At 37.6% G+C, this 15,210-nt stretch overlaps 1 long non-coding RNA gene across 1 annotated transcript; it reads left to right on the top strand.

Annotated features, from left to right (window-relative positions):
• The first annotated feature begins 643 nt into the window (after positions 1-643).
• Positions 644-1,844, top strand: LOC133630410 (uncharacterized). Its single transcript, XR_009821249.1, has 3 exons — positions 644-660; positions 857-927; positions 1,603-1,844. It is a non-coding gene; the product is annotated as an uncharacterized LOC133630410 (long non-coding RNA).
• The last annotated feature ends 13,366 nt before the right edge of the window (positions 1,845-15,210 follow it).

The following is a 15,210-nucleotide window of genomic DNA, read 5'->3' as shown; positions in this document are numbered from 1 at the left end:
ATAATAGCGAAGAAGACCCGGGAAATAGTGACCTCACATCTCTGGGGTTGGCAAGCCAATTGCACAGGCAGAGTAAGGAATAATCTCTTAACATCGAAAACAACAAAACCACCACATTAATATTAAAGATATGGTTTACATTCTTAGTGCTAAAGATATTCCCCTCTCCTTGTATCCCTTCTCCCAGCGCCACCGTCTCGCCGAGTGCCAGCAAGAGTCATGAGTACTTGTCAACTCGACTCCTCAACTGGAGATAACTTTCTAGGTAAAGACTGATCTCCAAAATAATATCTCAGCATCCAGTAACCATGGTTAACAGATCACAACCATTTAATACCAATTTATCTCCCTTAGCACCTCACCATTGGGAAGGACGCATTCATATGCCTTCACCAGCACCTGCATTAAACATGCAGAGAGTTACACAAGGTAGGGACTGATCTCTGAAATATTAGTGTATAGATAGGCCCCTTGGGTATTACCAGTCATGGTTAACTGATGGCTCTCTCACAATGCCCACCTCACTAGGAACGGCAGTCCCTCCTCCATCCCCCTCACCAGCAGCCCTCAACATGTGGCAGACAGAGGAGCCTGGATCCAGCCTGGCATACAGGCCAACATGGCGAGGGGAAATAATGGCCAACAACATTTTCTGCTCTGGTGAGCAATAACTGACAAATGGTCATTCTGTGCCACAAATTTTGGAAAAAATTCAAATTCACAAGCAATCACATATTTTCTTCAAACTTTGTCAATAACTTTTGTCATTAACTAAGGTCAATAGCTAATGTCAGGATTATGAGTAATGAGGATAAACACTGAAACATGTTAATTTTATATTGCTGTTTGTCAACAGCGCCTGAGGTAATCCACATCCTTAGCCTGCTGGAAACTATTAAGCACAACCAAGACCAGCTGATTGCGAAGGTAAACTTCTTAAGCCTTGAATAGGTCAATAATTCATAATGACATTGATTTTGATTCATTATTATTTTTTAAAGAAAGAAACAGCCTACATGGCAGCTTTGTGTGATTAGAGTAAACATTGCTACATTTTCTTGTTACATTTCACCTGTATGCTCTTTAAATACCACTTTTAATGTTTTTTATTTATTTCGATCATATTTTTTAAAATGTGCCCTGGGGCCATTAAAAAATGACCTGCAGGCCGCAAATGGCCCCCGGGCCGCACTTTGGACACCACTGGCCTACACGAATACAAACATAGAATGATAGTACAAATATAATAAGAAAAAAATGTCAACCTCCCAAAGTTGGGTTATGGATATTTATTTATGCCCCCCACCCCCAACCCCCCGCCGCCGTCATCCAACAGAGCCAAACAAGTACTCTGATCAAAGAACCAAATAACGATATTGTTTAAACATTTTGGATGTCTTGCACACCTATACCCTGATCACAAATTCATAGTTTACGCACCTTATTTTAACCACCTCCAGTAACTTTAAGTCATGTTTTTTTTTTCAAATGTAATCTCCTTAATACCTATCACATATTTTGTATTGTGTAAGCATACTTGGCTTTGGATGCTTCCTACCATAAACATAAACGTATCTGTCTTGTAATCTTGTTTGATTACAGGTGCTGTGAGTAAAAATGTGTTGACAAGGTCAGCCACGGACGCTGAGGTCACCAAACACGCCATCAGGTGGTTCAACTTGGCGGGGGATCGGGCAACGAGGAGACGAGTCCCGCTTCCACCTCCTCAGGAGGAATAGAGATGTATATGTATAAATAAACAACCTTTTATTGGACTTCTTGTCATTCACCAGTTATTCATTTTCTGATATGTTAGCTGTGCATGGAGCAGCGTTTCCTTGAAGTTGTAGCCTAATAGATTAAATATGTATATTTACTTTTTTAATATATATTGTATATGTTTACTTTATAGAGTGAATTTTCTGTTTCTGTCTATTGACAATATTGTTAGTTTAAAAATACAAGGCAATGAGGGCTTAGTGAATTTTTTAGTTTCCTATTTTATCCTACAGCAAGAACAGAAGGGATTTTGAAAATAAGATAAAAGGGTCCAAAACGGCCAGATGAGCCAGGGTTTTTATGAGTCCGTTGCTGGTCCGCGGCGGGAGGTTAGGCTTTGATCTTGGGTGTGGAGCGGATGCAGCGAGCCGTCACGGCGCACCCGTCGCGGAAATAAGGCTTTGATCATGGGTGCGGAGCGCATTCAGCGCGCCACCACGGCAGATCCGCTACCTGCCGCCGTGGCGGATACGTTCCTGAGTGCAAATGGACGCCGATGCTGGTCCGTTTCGCGGTTCCGTTCCGGAAAACGCGATATACCTGCGCGGGGGATCCGCCGCGGAGTGTTTTTGCTGTGTGGGGTGGCCCTAGTTCCCCTTACTCACTAAGGACATGTGCTGGTACTAAAAAAGCAATGGGCAGGAGAGCTACAGGATATGTAGTGGCAGCCTTGGATGGTTCAGTCCACATCCCATTGCCTAGCCTCATTGAATGTATAAATATCCCAAACGATAGAGATGCAATTCCCACACCCAGTGCAGCTATGCAACACAGTCACCTAAAGTCAGTAGCTCACCTTATCCCTGACCTGGACTCTAATGCCCCTATACTCATGCTTCTCGGACGGGATGTTATTAGAGTTCACAAAGTCCATAAACAGATAAGTGGCACTAACAACGCACCCTATGCACAAAAATTGGACCTCGGGTGGGTCACAGTAGGAAACGTGTGTTTAGGTGATGTCCACAAAACTCTCGCTGTGAAGACGCTGTTCACAAATACAACTGAAAAGGGGCGTCCTACAATGTTTGAGCCATGCCCCAATGTATTTAATGTAATAGCGAGACATTGTGAGATACAAGTTCCATTCAGCTTCAGCACTCAACTTGTGGATAGCGCTTGTGAACCTGATCATTTAGGATGTAATGTGTTCAAACAAACCAGACATGACAATTACATCGCACCCTCCATTCAGGACAAAGCCTTCTTGAAAATAATGGAAGAAGGACTACAAAAGGACACAGACAAGAGCTGGACAGCTCCATTACAATTCAAGTCGCCACGTCAAAAACTCCCTAACAACAGAATTTCACCATTTAATTACAGTAACCTACTGGCAGCTAATGGTTTCAGTATAAAACTGTTTTTAAAAACTGCTATGCAGTATGAATACATTTGCATTGCAGTTTTTAAAAACAGTTTTATACTGGAACCATTAGCTGCCAGTAGGTTACTGTAATTAAATGGTGAAATGTCTTACAGTGTGAGATAATGCGAAAAAAGCAATTAAAAATGATTCAAACACAACTCCTAAACCAAACATGCAAAATGTCTAAAAATGCCTGTAAGATTGAATCTATGTGAGTTTCACTAGAATCAGTTTTTTTTGTAAGGTTTGCAAATACAAAAATTAGGTTTTACACATAATGACAGTATAACTGCCACACTCAATATGAAACCACACATGAAAAATGTCTAATAATGAATTAAGAAATGTATCTTTGTGAGTTTTACTAGAAACATTTCTTTTGTAAGGTTTGCAAACAAAAAAATTATTTTTTTTACTCAATATGACAGTATAACTGCCACGCTCAATATGCAACTTATTTAAGCATAACTCCTAAACTACACATGAAAAATGGCTAATAATGCCTCAAATAATGCATTCTTGTGAGTTTTGCTCGAAACATATGCTTTTTTAAGGCTTGCAAACACAAAAAGTAGTTTTTTACTCAATATGACAATAATGTTCTTAGAATCCCGAGATAATGCGAAAAAAGCAATAAAAATGTATTCCATCATAATTCCTAAACCAAACATGCAAAATGTCTAAAAATGAATGAAGAAATTTATTTTTGTGAGTTTTACTAGAAACATTTTCTTTTGTAAGGTTTGCAAACACAAAAATTAATTTTTTTTACTCAATATGACAGTTTAACTGCCACGCTCAATATGTAAGTTATTCAAACACAACTCCTAAACTACACATGAAAAATTGCTAATAATGCCTCAAATGATGCATTCTTGTGTGTTTTGCTCGAAACATATGCTTTTTTAAGGCTTGCAAACACAAAAAGTAGTTTTTTACTGAATATGATAATAATGTTCTTAGAATCCTGAGATAATGCGAAAAAAGCAATAAAAATGTATTCCTTCATTATTCTTAAACCAAACATGCAAAATGTCTGAAATTGCCTGTAATATTGAATCCATGTGAGTTTTACTAGAATCAGATAATCTTTTGTAAGGTTTGAAAATTCAAAAATTAGGTTTTACTCACTATGACAGTATACAGTCACACTCAATATGACAGTTATTAAACATAACTAGTATACCACCCATGTAAAATGGCTAAACATGCCTGAAATAATGCATCATTGGGAGTTTTACTCTAAACATATGCTTTTTTAAAGCCTGCGAACAAAAAAAGGAGTTTTTTACTTCTTATGACTGTAATGCTCTTAGAATCCTGAGATAATGCAAAAAAAGCAATAAAAATGTATTCAAACATAACTCCTAAACAACAGACGCAAAATGGCTAATAATACCTGGAGATGTGTATCTTTGTTAGTTTTACTAGAAATATAATCTTTTGTAAGGTTTGCAAAGACACAAGTAAGTGTTGTTCATTCAATATGACAGTATAACTGTCATACTAAATATGAAAGTTATATAAACATAACTCCAAAACCAAACATGCATTATGTCTAAAAATGCCTGTAATATTGAACCTATATGAGTTTTAAAAGAATCAGGTATTTTGGTTAGGTTTACAAATACAAAAATTATGTTTTACTCATAATGACAGTATAACTGCCACAAACAATATGACCGTTTTTTTCAAACATAACTCCTTAAACCACAAATGCAAAATGGCTAATATTGCCTGGAGAAATGTATCTTTGTGAGTTTTACTGGAAAAAAAATATTTTGTAAGGTTTGCAAAAACAAAAAGTAGTTTTTTACTCAATATGACAATTATGTTCTTAGAATCCTGAGATAATGCGAAAAAAGCAATAAAAAAGGTATTCCATCATGATTCCTAAACCAAACATGCAAAATGTCTAAAAATGCCTGTAATATTGAATCCATGTGAGTTTTACTAGACTCAGTTGTTTTTGTAAGGTTTGCATATACAAAAATTAGGTTTTACTCACGATGACAGTATACTGTCACACTCAATATGACAATTATTAAACATAACTAGTAAACCACACATGAAAAATGGCTAATAATGCCTGAAATAATGCATCATTGGGAGTTTTACTCTAAACATATGCTTTTTTAAGGCTTGCAAAAACAAAAAGTAGTTTTTTACTCAATATGACAGTAATGTTCTTGGAATCCTGAGATAATGCAAAAAAAGCAATAAAAGTGTATTCAAACATAAACAACACATGCAAAATGGCTAATAAAGCCTAGAGACATGTATCTTTGTTAGTTTTACTAGAAAAAGTATCTTTTGTAAGGTTTGCAAAGACACAAGTTAGTTTTTTCAATTTAATACTACAGTATAACTGTCATACTAAATATGAAAGTTATTTGAACATAACTCCAAAACCAAACATGCAATCTGTCTAAAAACTTACTCGAAACATATCTTTTTTGAGGCTTGCAACACAAAAAGTAGTTTTTTTTACTTAATATGACAGTAATGTTTTTAAAATCCTGAGACAATGCGAAAAAAGCAATAAAAATGTATTCCAACATAATTCCTAAACCAACCATGCAAAATTCCTAATAATGCGTGAAAATTGTATCTTTGTGAGTTTTACAACAAAAAACATATTGTGTAAGTTTTGCAAAGACACAAGTTAGTTTTTTTTACTCAATATGACAGTATAGCTGTCATACTATATATTAAGGTTATATGAACATAATTTCAAAACCAAATATGCATATTGTCTAAAAATGCCTGTAATATTGTATCTATGTGAGTTTTACTAGAATCAGGTTTTTTTGTAAGGTTTGCAAATACAAAAATTAGGTTTTACTCACTATGACAGTATACTGCCACACTCAATATGACTGTTTTTTAAACATAACTCCTAAACAACACATAAGAAATGGCTAAAAATGCCTGGAGAAATGTATCTTTGTTAGTTTTACTAGAATAATGATCTTTTGTACGGTTTGCAAAGACACAAGTTAGTTGTTTTACTCAATATGACTACATATGAAAGTTATATAAACATTACTCCAAAATTTAAACATGTAATATGTTTAAAAATGCCTGTAATGTTGAATCTATGTGAGTTTTACCAGAATCAGGTATTTTGGTAAGGTTTACAAATACAAAAATTAGGTGTTACTTATAATGACAGTATTACTGCCACTTCAATATGACGTTATTTAAACATAACTCTTAAACCACACATGTAAAATGGCTAATATTGCCTGGAGAAATGTATCTTTGTGAGTTTTACTAAAAAAAAATATTTTGTAAGGTTTGTAAAGACACAAGTTAGTTTTTTTTTTACTCAATATGACAGTATAACTGTCATACTAAATATGAAAGTTATATAAACATAACTCCAAAAGCAACCATGCATTATGTCTAAAAATGCCTGTAATATTGTATTCATGTGAGTTTAACTAGAATCAGTTGTTTTTGTAAGGTTTGCAAATACAAAATATGGGTTTTTCTCACTATGACAGTACACTGTCACACTCAATCTGACAGTTATTTAAACATAACTCCTAAACCACACATGCAAAATGGCTAATAATGCCTGGAGAAATGTATCTTTGTGAGTTTTACTAGAAAAAATATATTTTGTAAGGTTTGCAAAGACACAAGTTAGTTGTTTTACTCAACATGACAGTATAACTGTCATACTAAATCCATCCATCCATCCATTTTCTTCCGCTTATCCGAGGTCGGGTTGCGGGGGTAGCAGCCTAAGCAGAGAAGCCCAGACTTCCCTCTCCCCAGCCACTTTGTCCAGCTCTTCTCGGGGGATCCCGAGGCGTTCCCAGGCCAGCCGGGAGACATAGTCTTCCAAATGTTCCCTGGGTCTTCCCCATGGCCTCCTGCCGGTCGGACTTGCCCTAAACACCTCCCTAGGGAGGCGTTCGGGTGGCATCCTGAGCAGATGCCCGAACCACCTCATCTGGCTTCTCTCAATATGGAGGAGCAGCAGGTTTACTCTGAGTTCCTCCCAGATGACAGAGCTTCTCACCCAAAAGTACACCTCCAGGCAGCTACAACCTTAAACTAACACCCTCCCCGGATTGTTAATAATCAAATGTAAACAATCAAATGCAGATACTTTTTCTTATGCCTTCTGATCTCTCTCTCTCTCTCTCTCTCTCTCTCTCTCTCTCTCTCTCTCTCTCTCTCTCTCTCTCTCTCTCTCTCTCTCTCTCTCTCTCTCTCTCTCTCTATGTCCACTACCTGCTGTACATATCCTACCAAGTCAGATCTACACTGTACCAAAATCCATTTCTCTGTTCTCAATTGTTGATGACTGATGATAACATCAGTGGCCTAGTGGTTAGAGTGTCCGCCCTGAGATCGGTAGGTTGTGAGTTCAAACCCAGGCCGAGTCACACCAAAGACTATACAAATGGGACCCGTTACCTCCCTGCTTGGCACTCAGCATCAAGGTTTGGAATTGGGGGTTGAATCACCAAAAATGATTCCCGGGCGCGGCACCGCTGCTGCCCACTGCTCCCCTCACCTCCCAGGGGGTGAAAGGGGATGGGTCGAATGCAGAGGACAAATTTCACCACACCTAGTGTGTGTGTGACAATCATTGGTACTTTAACTTTAACTTAACTTAACCAAACCTAACACCCCCTCCCCCTCCACACCTAGGGATGTCCGACATCCATCCATCCATCCATCTTCTTCCGCTTATCCGAGGTCGGGTCGCGGGGGCAGCAGCCTAAGCAGGGAAACCCAGACTTCCCTCTCCCCAGCCACTCCGTCCAGCTCTTCCCGGGGGATCCCGAGGCGTTCCCAGGCCAGCCTGGAGACATAGTCTTCCCAACGTGTCCTGGGTCTTCCCCGTGGCCTCCTACCGGTCTGACGTGCCCTAAACACCTCCCTAGGGAGGCGTTCGGGTGGAATCCTGACCAGATGCCCGAACCACCTCATCTGGCTCCTCTCGATGTGGAGGAGCAGCGGGTTTACTTTGAGCTCCTCCCGGATGGCAGAACTTCTCACCCTATCTCTAAGGGAGAGCCCCGCCACCCGGCGGAGGAAACTCATTTCGGCCGCTTGTACCCGTGATCTTGTCCTTTCGGTCATAACCCAAAGCTCATGACCATAGGTGAGGATGGGAACATAGATCGACCGGTAAATTGAGAGCTTTGCCTTCCGGCTCAGCTCCTTCTTCACCACAACAGACCGATACAGCGTCCGCATTACTGAAGACGCCGCACCGATCCGCCTGTGGATCTCACGATCCACTCTTCCCTCACTCGTGAACAAGACTCCGAGGTACTTGAACTCCTCCACTTGGGGAAGGATCTCCTCCGCAACCCGGAGATGGCACTCCACCATTTTCCGGGCGAGAACCATGGACTCGGACTTGGAGGTGCTGATTCTCATCCCAGTCGCTTCACACTCAGCTGCGAACCGATCCAGTGAGAGCTGAAGATCCTGGCCAGATGAAGCCATCAGGACCACATCATCTGCAAAAAGCAGAGACCTAATCCTGCAGCCACCAAACCAGATCCCCTCAACGCCTTGACTGCGCCTAGAAATTCTGTCCATAAAAGTTATGAACAGAATCGGTGACAAAGGGCAGCCTTGACGTGTCAGACTTACTGCCGGCAATGCGGACCAAACTCTGGCACTGATCATACAGGGATCGGACCGCCACAATCAGACAGTCCGATACCCCATACTCTCTGAGCACTCCCCACAGGACTTCCCGAGGGACACGGTCGAATGCCTTCTCAGAGTCCACAAAACACACGTAGACTGGTTAGGCAAACTCCCATGCACCCTCAAGGACCCTGCCGAGAGTATAGAGCTGGTCCACAGTTCCAAGACCAGGACGAAAACCACACTGTTCCTCCTGAATCCGAGGTTCGACTATCCGGCGTAGCCTCCTCTCCAGCACACCTGAATAGACCTTACCGGGAAGGCTGAGGAGTGTGATCCCACGATAGTTAGAACACACCCTCCGGTTCCCCTTCTTAAAGAGGCCAAGGCCAAGCGGTGTGCGGCTTCGGCGGTCGCGGAGGCAAAAACTCGGACATGGGAGGAGTTCGGGGAAGCCATGGAAAACGACTTCCGGACGGCTTCGAAACAATTCTGGACCACCATCCGCCGCCTCAGGAAGAGGAAGCAGTGCATTATCAACACTGTGTATGGTGGATGGTGTTCTGACCTCGACTGCGGATGTTGTAGATCGGTGGAGGGAATACTTCGAAGACCTCCTCAATCCCACCAACACGTCTTCTTATGAGGAAGCAGTGCCTGGGGAATCTGTGGTGGGCTCTCCTATTTCTGGGGCTGAGGTTGCTGAGGTAGTTAAAAAGCTCCTCGGTGGTGTTACCATTTAGTGGTCAATTGTACGAAATATGTACTTCACTGTGCAACTTACTAATAAAAGTCTCAATCAATCAATCAATCAATCAAAGTCCGGCCTTTATGCCAAGAGCGAAAACAATCTCTAATGTGAGTGACTTCATTAGATACTTTGCTCGCCGGGAAATAGTAGCAACAGGACTACTGCAATTTAACGACAAGCCTCAAAATTTCAGAGCTTGGAAACGCTCCTTTAAAAATGCAATAAATGGATTAGATTTATCAACAAGTGAGGAGATGGACTTGATGTTAAAGTGGCTTGGCAAAGAATCCTCTGAACACGTAGAACAATTTAGAGCCATACACATTAACAACCCAACCAAAGGTCTCAATATGATGTGGGACAGGCTTGAGCAATGTTATGGCTCAGCTGAAGTGATTGAGGATACACTCTTCAAAAGAATTGATATGTTCCCCCAAATCACATCCAAAGACTACACAAACTAAGGAAGTTTAGTGACCTGCTCATGGAAATGCAGAGTGCTAAAGCTGAAGGAGACCTTCCTGGTCTTGCGTTTATGGATACCGCAAGAGGATTAAATCCAATTGTGCAGAAACTTCCCTTCAATTTGCAAGAAAGGTGGACCACAGTAGGAGCTAAATACAAATGCACACAACGTGTCCCCTTCCCACCATTCAATGTTTTTGTAGACTTTGTAACGCAAGAAGATAACTCAAGAAATGACCCAAGCTTTAACTTTACATCGTTCCCTGACGTAACCAAACTCGACAAACTGCCTTAGAGAGCATATAAACAAAAAGAAATTTCAGTGCACAAAACTCTAAAATTAGTCTTGTTAAAGTGTACCCAGCAGGCCATCCTGAACAAGCAGTAAGGCTCTATGCCATCCATAATGAACAAAGTAACAGGTCGTTAGTATGTCCTGAGTTTTTTTGAATTGTTCAATGACCGTGGCCCTAGTTCCCCTTACTCACTAAGGACATGTGCTGGTACTAAAAAATCAATGGGCAGGAGAGCTACAGGATATGTAGTGGCAGCCTTGGATGGTTCAGTCCACATCCCATTGCCTAGCCTCATTGAATGTATAATATCCCAAACGATAGAGATGCAATTCCCACACCCAGTGCAGCTATGCAACACAGTCACCTAAAGTCAGTAGCTCACCTTATCCCTGACCTGGACTCTAATGCCCCTATACTCATGCTTCTCGGACGGGATGTTTTTAGAGTTCACAAAGTCCATAAACAGATAAGTGGCCCTAACAACGCACCCTATGCACAAAAATTGGACCTCGGGTGGGTCATAGTAGGAAACGGGTGTTTAGGTGATGTCCACAAAACTCTCGCTGTGAAGACGCTGTTCACAAATACAACTGAGAAGGGGCGTCCTACAATGTTTGAGCCATGCCCCAATGTATTTAATGTAATAGCGAGACATTGTGAGATACAAGTTCCATTCAGCTTCAGCACTCAACTTGTGGATAGCGCTTGTGAACCTGATCATTTAGGATGTAATGTGTTCAAACAAACCAGACATGACAATTACATCGCAGTCTCCATTCAGGACAAAAACTTCTTGAAAATAATGGAAGAAGGACTACAAAAGGACACAGACAAAAGCTGGACAGCTCCATAACAACGTCAAAAACTCCCTAACAAGAGAATTTCACCATTTAATTACAGTAACCTACTGGCAGCTAATGGTTCCAGTATAAAACTGTTTTTAAAAACTGCTACGCAGTAGGAATACATTTGCATAGCAGTTTTTAAAAACAGTTTTATACTGGAACCATTAGCTGCCAGTAGGTTACTGTAATTAAATGGTGAAATGTTTACAGTGCGAGATAATGCGAAAAAAGCAATAAAAAAATGATTCAAACACAACTCCTAAACCAAACATGCAAAATGTCTAAAAATGCCTGTAATATTGAATCTATGTGAGTTTCACTAGAATCAGTTGTTTTTGTAAGGTTTGCAAATACAAAAATTAGGTTTTACACATAAATGACAGTATAACTGCCACACTCAATATGAAACCACACATGAAAAATGTCAAATAATGAATTAAGAAATGTATCTTTGTGAGTTTTACTAGAAACATTTATTTTGTAAGGTTTGCAAACAAAAAAGTTGTTTTTTTTTACTCAATATGACAGTATAACTGCCACGCTCAATATGTAAGTTATTTAAACATAACTCCTAAACTACAAATGAAAAATGGCTAATAATGCCTCAAATAATGCATTCTTGTGAGTTTTACTCGAAACATATGCTTTTTTAAGGCTTGCAAACACAAAAAGTAGTTTTTTTTACTCAATATGACAATAATGTTCTTAGAATCCTGAGATAATGCGAAAAAACAATAAAAATGTATTGAATCATAATTCCTAAACCAAACATGCAAAATGTCTAAAAATGAATGAAGAAATGTATTTTTGTGAGTTTTACTAGAAACATTTTCTTTTGTAAGGTTTGCAAAGACACAAATTATTTTTCTTTACTCAATATGACAGTTTAACTGCCACGCTCAATATGTAAGTGATTTAAACATAACTCCTAAACCACACATGAAAAATTGCTAATAATGCCTCAAATGATGCATTCTTGTGTGTTTTGCTCGAAACATATGCTTTTTTAAGGCTTGCAAACACAAAAAGTAGTTTTTTTTACTCAATATGATAATAATGTTCTTAGAATCCTGAGATAATGCGAAAAAAGCAATAAAAATGTATTCCATCATTATTCTTAAACCAAACATGCAAAATGTCTGAAATTGCCTGTAATATTGAATCCATGTGAGTTTTACTAGAATCAGATAATCTTTTGTAAGGTTTGCAAATTCAAAAATTAGGTTTTACTCACTATGACAGTATACAGTCACACTCAATATGACAGTTATTAAACATAACTAGTAAACCACCCATGCAAAATGGCTAAAAATGCCTGAAATAATGCATCATTGGGAGTTTTACTCTAAACATATGCTTTTTTAAAGCCTGCTAACAAAAAAAGGAGTTTTTCACTTCTTATGACTGTAATGCTCTTAGAATCCTGAGATAATGCAAAAAAAGCAATAAAAATGTATTCAAACATAACTCCTAAACAACAGATGCAAAACGGCTAATAATACCTGGAGATGTGTATCTTTGTTAGTTTTACTGGAAATATAATCTTTTGTAAGGTTTGCAAAGACACAAGTAAGTGTTGTTCATTCAATATGACAGTATAACTGTCATACTAAATAAAAAAAATATATAAACATAACTCCAAAACCAAACATGCATTATGTCTAAAAATGCCTGTAATATTGAACCTATGTGAGTTTTAAAAGAATCAGGTATTTTGGTTAGGTTTACAAATACAAAAATTATGTTTTACTCATAATGACAGTATAACTGCCACAAACAATATGACAGTTTTTTCAAACATAACTCCTTAAACCACAAATGCAAAATGGCTAATATTGCCTGGAGAAATGTATCTTTGTGAGTTTTACTGGAAAAAAAAATATTTTGTAAGGTTTGCAAAAACAAAAAGTAGTTTTTTACTCAATATGACAATTATGTTCTTAGAATCCTGAGATAATGCGAAAAAAGCAATAAAAAAGGTATTCCATCATAATTCCTAAACCAAACATGCCAAATGTTTAAAAATGCCTGTAATATTGAATCCATGTGAGTTTTACTAGACTCATTTGTTTTTGTAAGGTTTGCATATACAAAAATTAGGTTTTACTCACTATGACAGTATACTGTCACACTCAATATGACAATTATTAAACATAACTAGTAAACCACACATGAAAAATGGCTAATAATGCCTGAAATAATGCATCATTGGGAGTTTTAATCTAAACATATGCTTTTTTAAGGCTTGCAAAAACAAAAAGTAGTTTTTTACTCAATATGACAGTAATGTTCTTGGAATCCTGAGATATTGCGAAAAAAGCAATAAAAGTGTATTCAAACATAAACAACACATGCAAAATGGCTAATAAAGCCTAGAGACATGTATCTTTGTTAATTTTACTAGAAAAAGTATCTTTTGTAAGGTTTGCAAAGACACAAGTTAGTTTTTTCAATTTAATATAACTGTCATACTAAATATGAAAGTTATTTGAACATAACTCCAAAACCAAACATGCAATCTGTCTAAAAATGCCTGAAAATGCATCCTAGTGAGTTTTACTCGAAACATATGCTTTTTTAAGGCTTGCAAACACAAAAAGTAGTTTTTTACTCAATATGATAATAATGTTCTTAGAATCCTGCGATAATGCGAAAAAAGCAATAAAAATGTATTCCATCATTATTCTTAAACCAAACATGCAAAATGTCTGAAATTGCCTGTAATATTGAATCCATGTGAGTTTTACTAGAATCGATAATCTTTTGTAAGGTTTGCAAATTCAAAAATTAGGTTTTACTCACTATGACAGTATACAGTCACACTCAATATGACAGTTATTAAACATAACTAGTAAACCACCCATGCAAAATGGCTAAAAATGCCTGAAATAATGCATCATTGGGAGTTTTACTCTAAACATATGCTTTTTTAAAGCCTGCGAACAAAAAAAGGAGTTTTTTACTTCTTATGACTGTAATGCTCTTAGAATCCTGAGATAATGCAAAAAAAGCAATACAAATGTATTCAAACATAACTCCTAAACAACAGATGCAAAATGGCTAATAATACCTGGAGATGTGTATCTTTATTAGTTTTACTAGAAAAATAATATTTTGTAAGGTTTGCAAAGACACAAGTAAGTGTTGTTCATTCAATATGACAGTATAACTGTCATACTAAATATAAAAGTTATATAAACATAACTCCAAAACCAAACATGCATTATGTCTAAAAATGCCTGTAATATTGAACCTATGTGAGTTTTAAAAGAATGAGGTATTTTGGTTAGGTTTACAAATACAAAAATTATGTTTTACTCATAATGACAGTATAACTGCCACAAACAATATGACAGTTTTTTCAAACATAACTCCTTAAACCACAAATGCAAAATGGCTAATATTGCCTGGAGAAATGTATCTTTGTGAGTTTTACTGGAAAAAAAATATTTTGTAAGGTTTGCAAAAACAAAAAGTAGTTTTTTACTCAATATGACAATTATGTTCTTAGAATCCTGAGATAATGCGAAAAAAGCAATAAAAAAGGTATTCCATCATAATTCCTAAACCAAACATGCCAAAAGTCTAAAAATGCCTGTAATATTGAATCCATGTGAGTTTTACTAGACTCATTTGTTTTTGTAAGGTTTGCATATACAAAAATTAGGTTTTACTCACTATGACAGTATACTCTCACACTCAATATGACAATTATTAAACATAACTATTAAACCACACATGAAAAATGGCTAATAATGCCTGCTATAATGCATCATTGGGAGTTTTACTCTAAACATATGCTTTTTTAAGGCTTGCAAAAACAAAAAGTAGTTTTTTACTCAATATGACAGTAATGTTCTTGGAATCCTGAGATAATGCGAAAAAAGCAATAAAAGTGTATTCAAACATAAACAACACATGCAAAATGGCTAATAAAGCCTAGAGACATGTATCTTTGTTAGTTTTACTAGAAAAAGTATCGTTTGTAAGGTTTGCAAAGACACAAGTTAGTTTTTTCAATTTAATACTACAGTATAACTGTCATACTAAATATGAAAGTTATTTGAACATAACTCC

The sequence above is a fragment of the Entelurus aequoreus genome, linkage group LG15 (assembly GCF_033978785.1).
Source record: "Entelurus aequoreus isolate RoL-2023_Sb linkage group LG15, RoL_Eaeq_v1.1, whole genome shotgun sequence".
Lineage (NCBI taxonomy): Eukaryota > Metazoa > Chordata > Actinopteri > Syngnathiformes > Syngnathidae > Entelurus > Entelurus aequoreus.
Note: the sequence above shows the minus strand (reverse complement) of the source record. Positions and strands in the feature narration are given on the sequence as shown.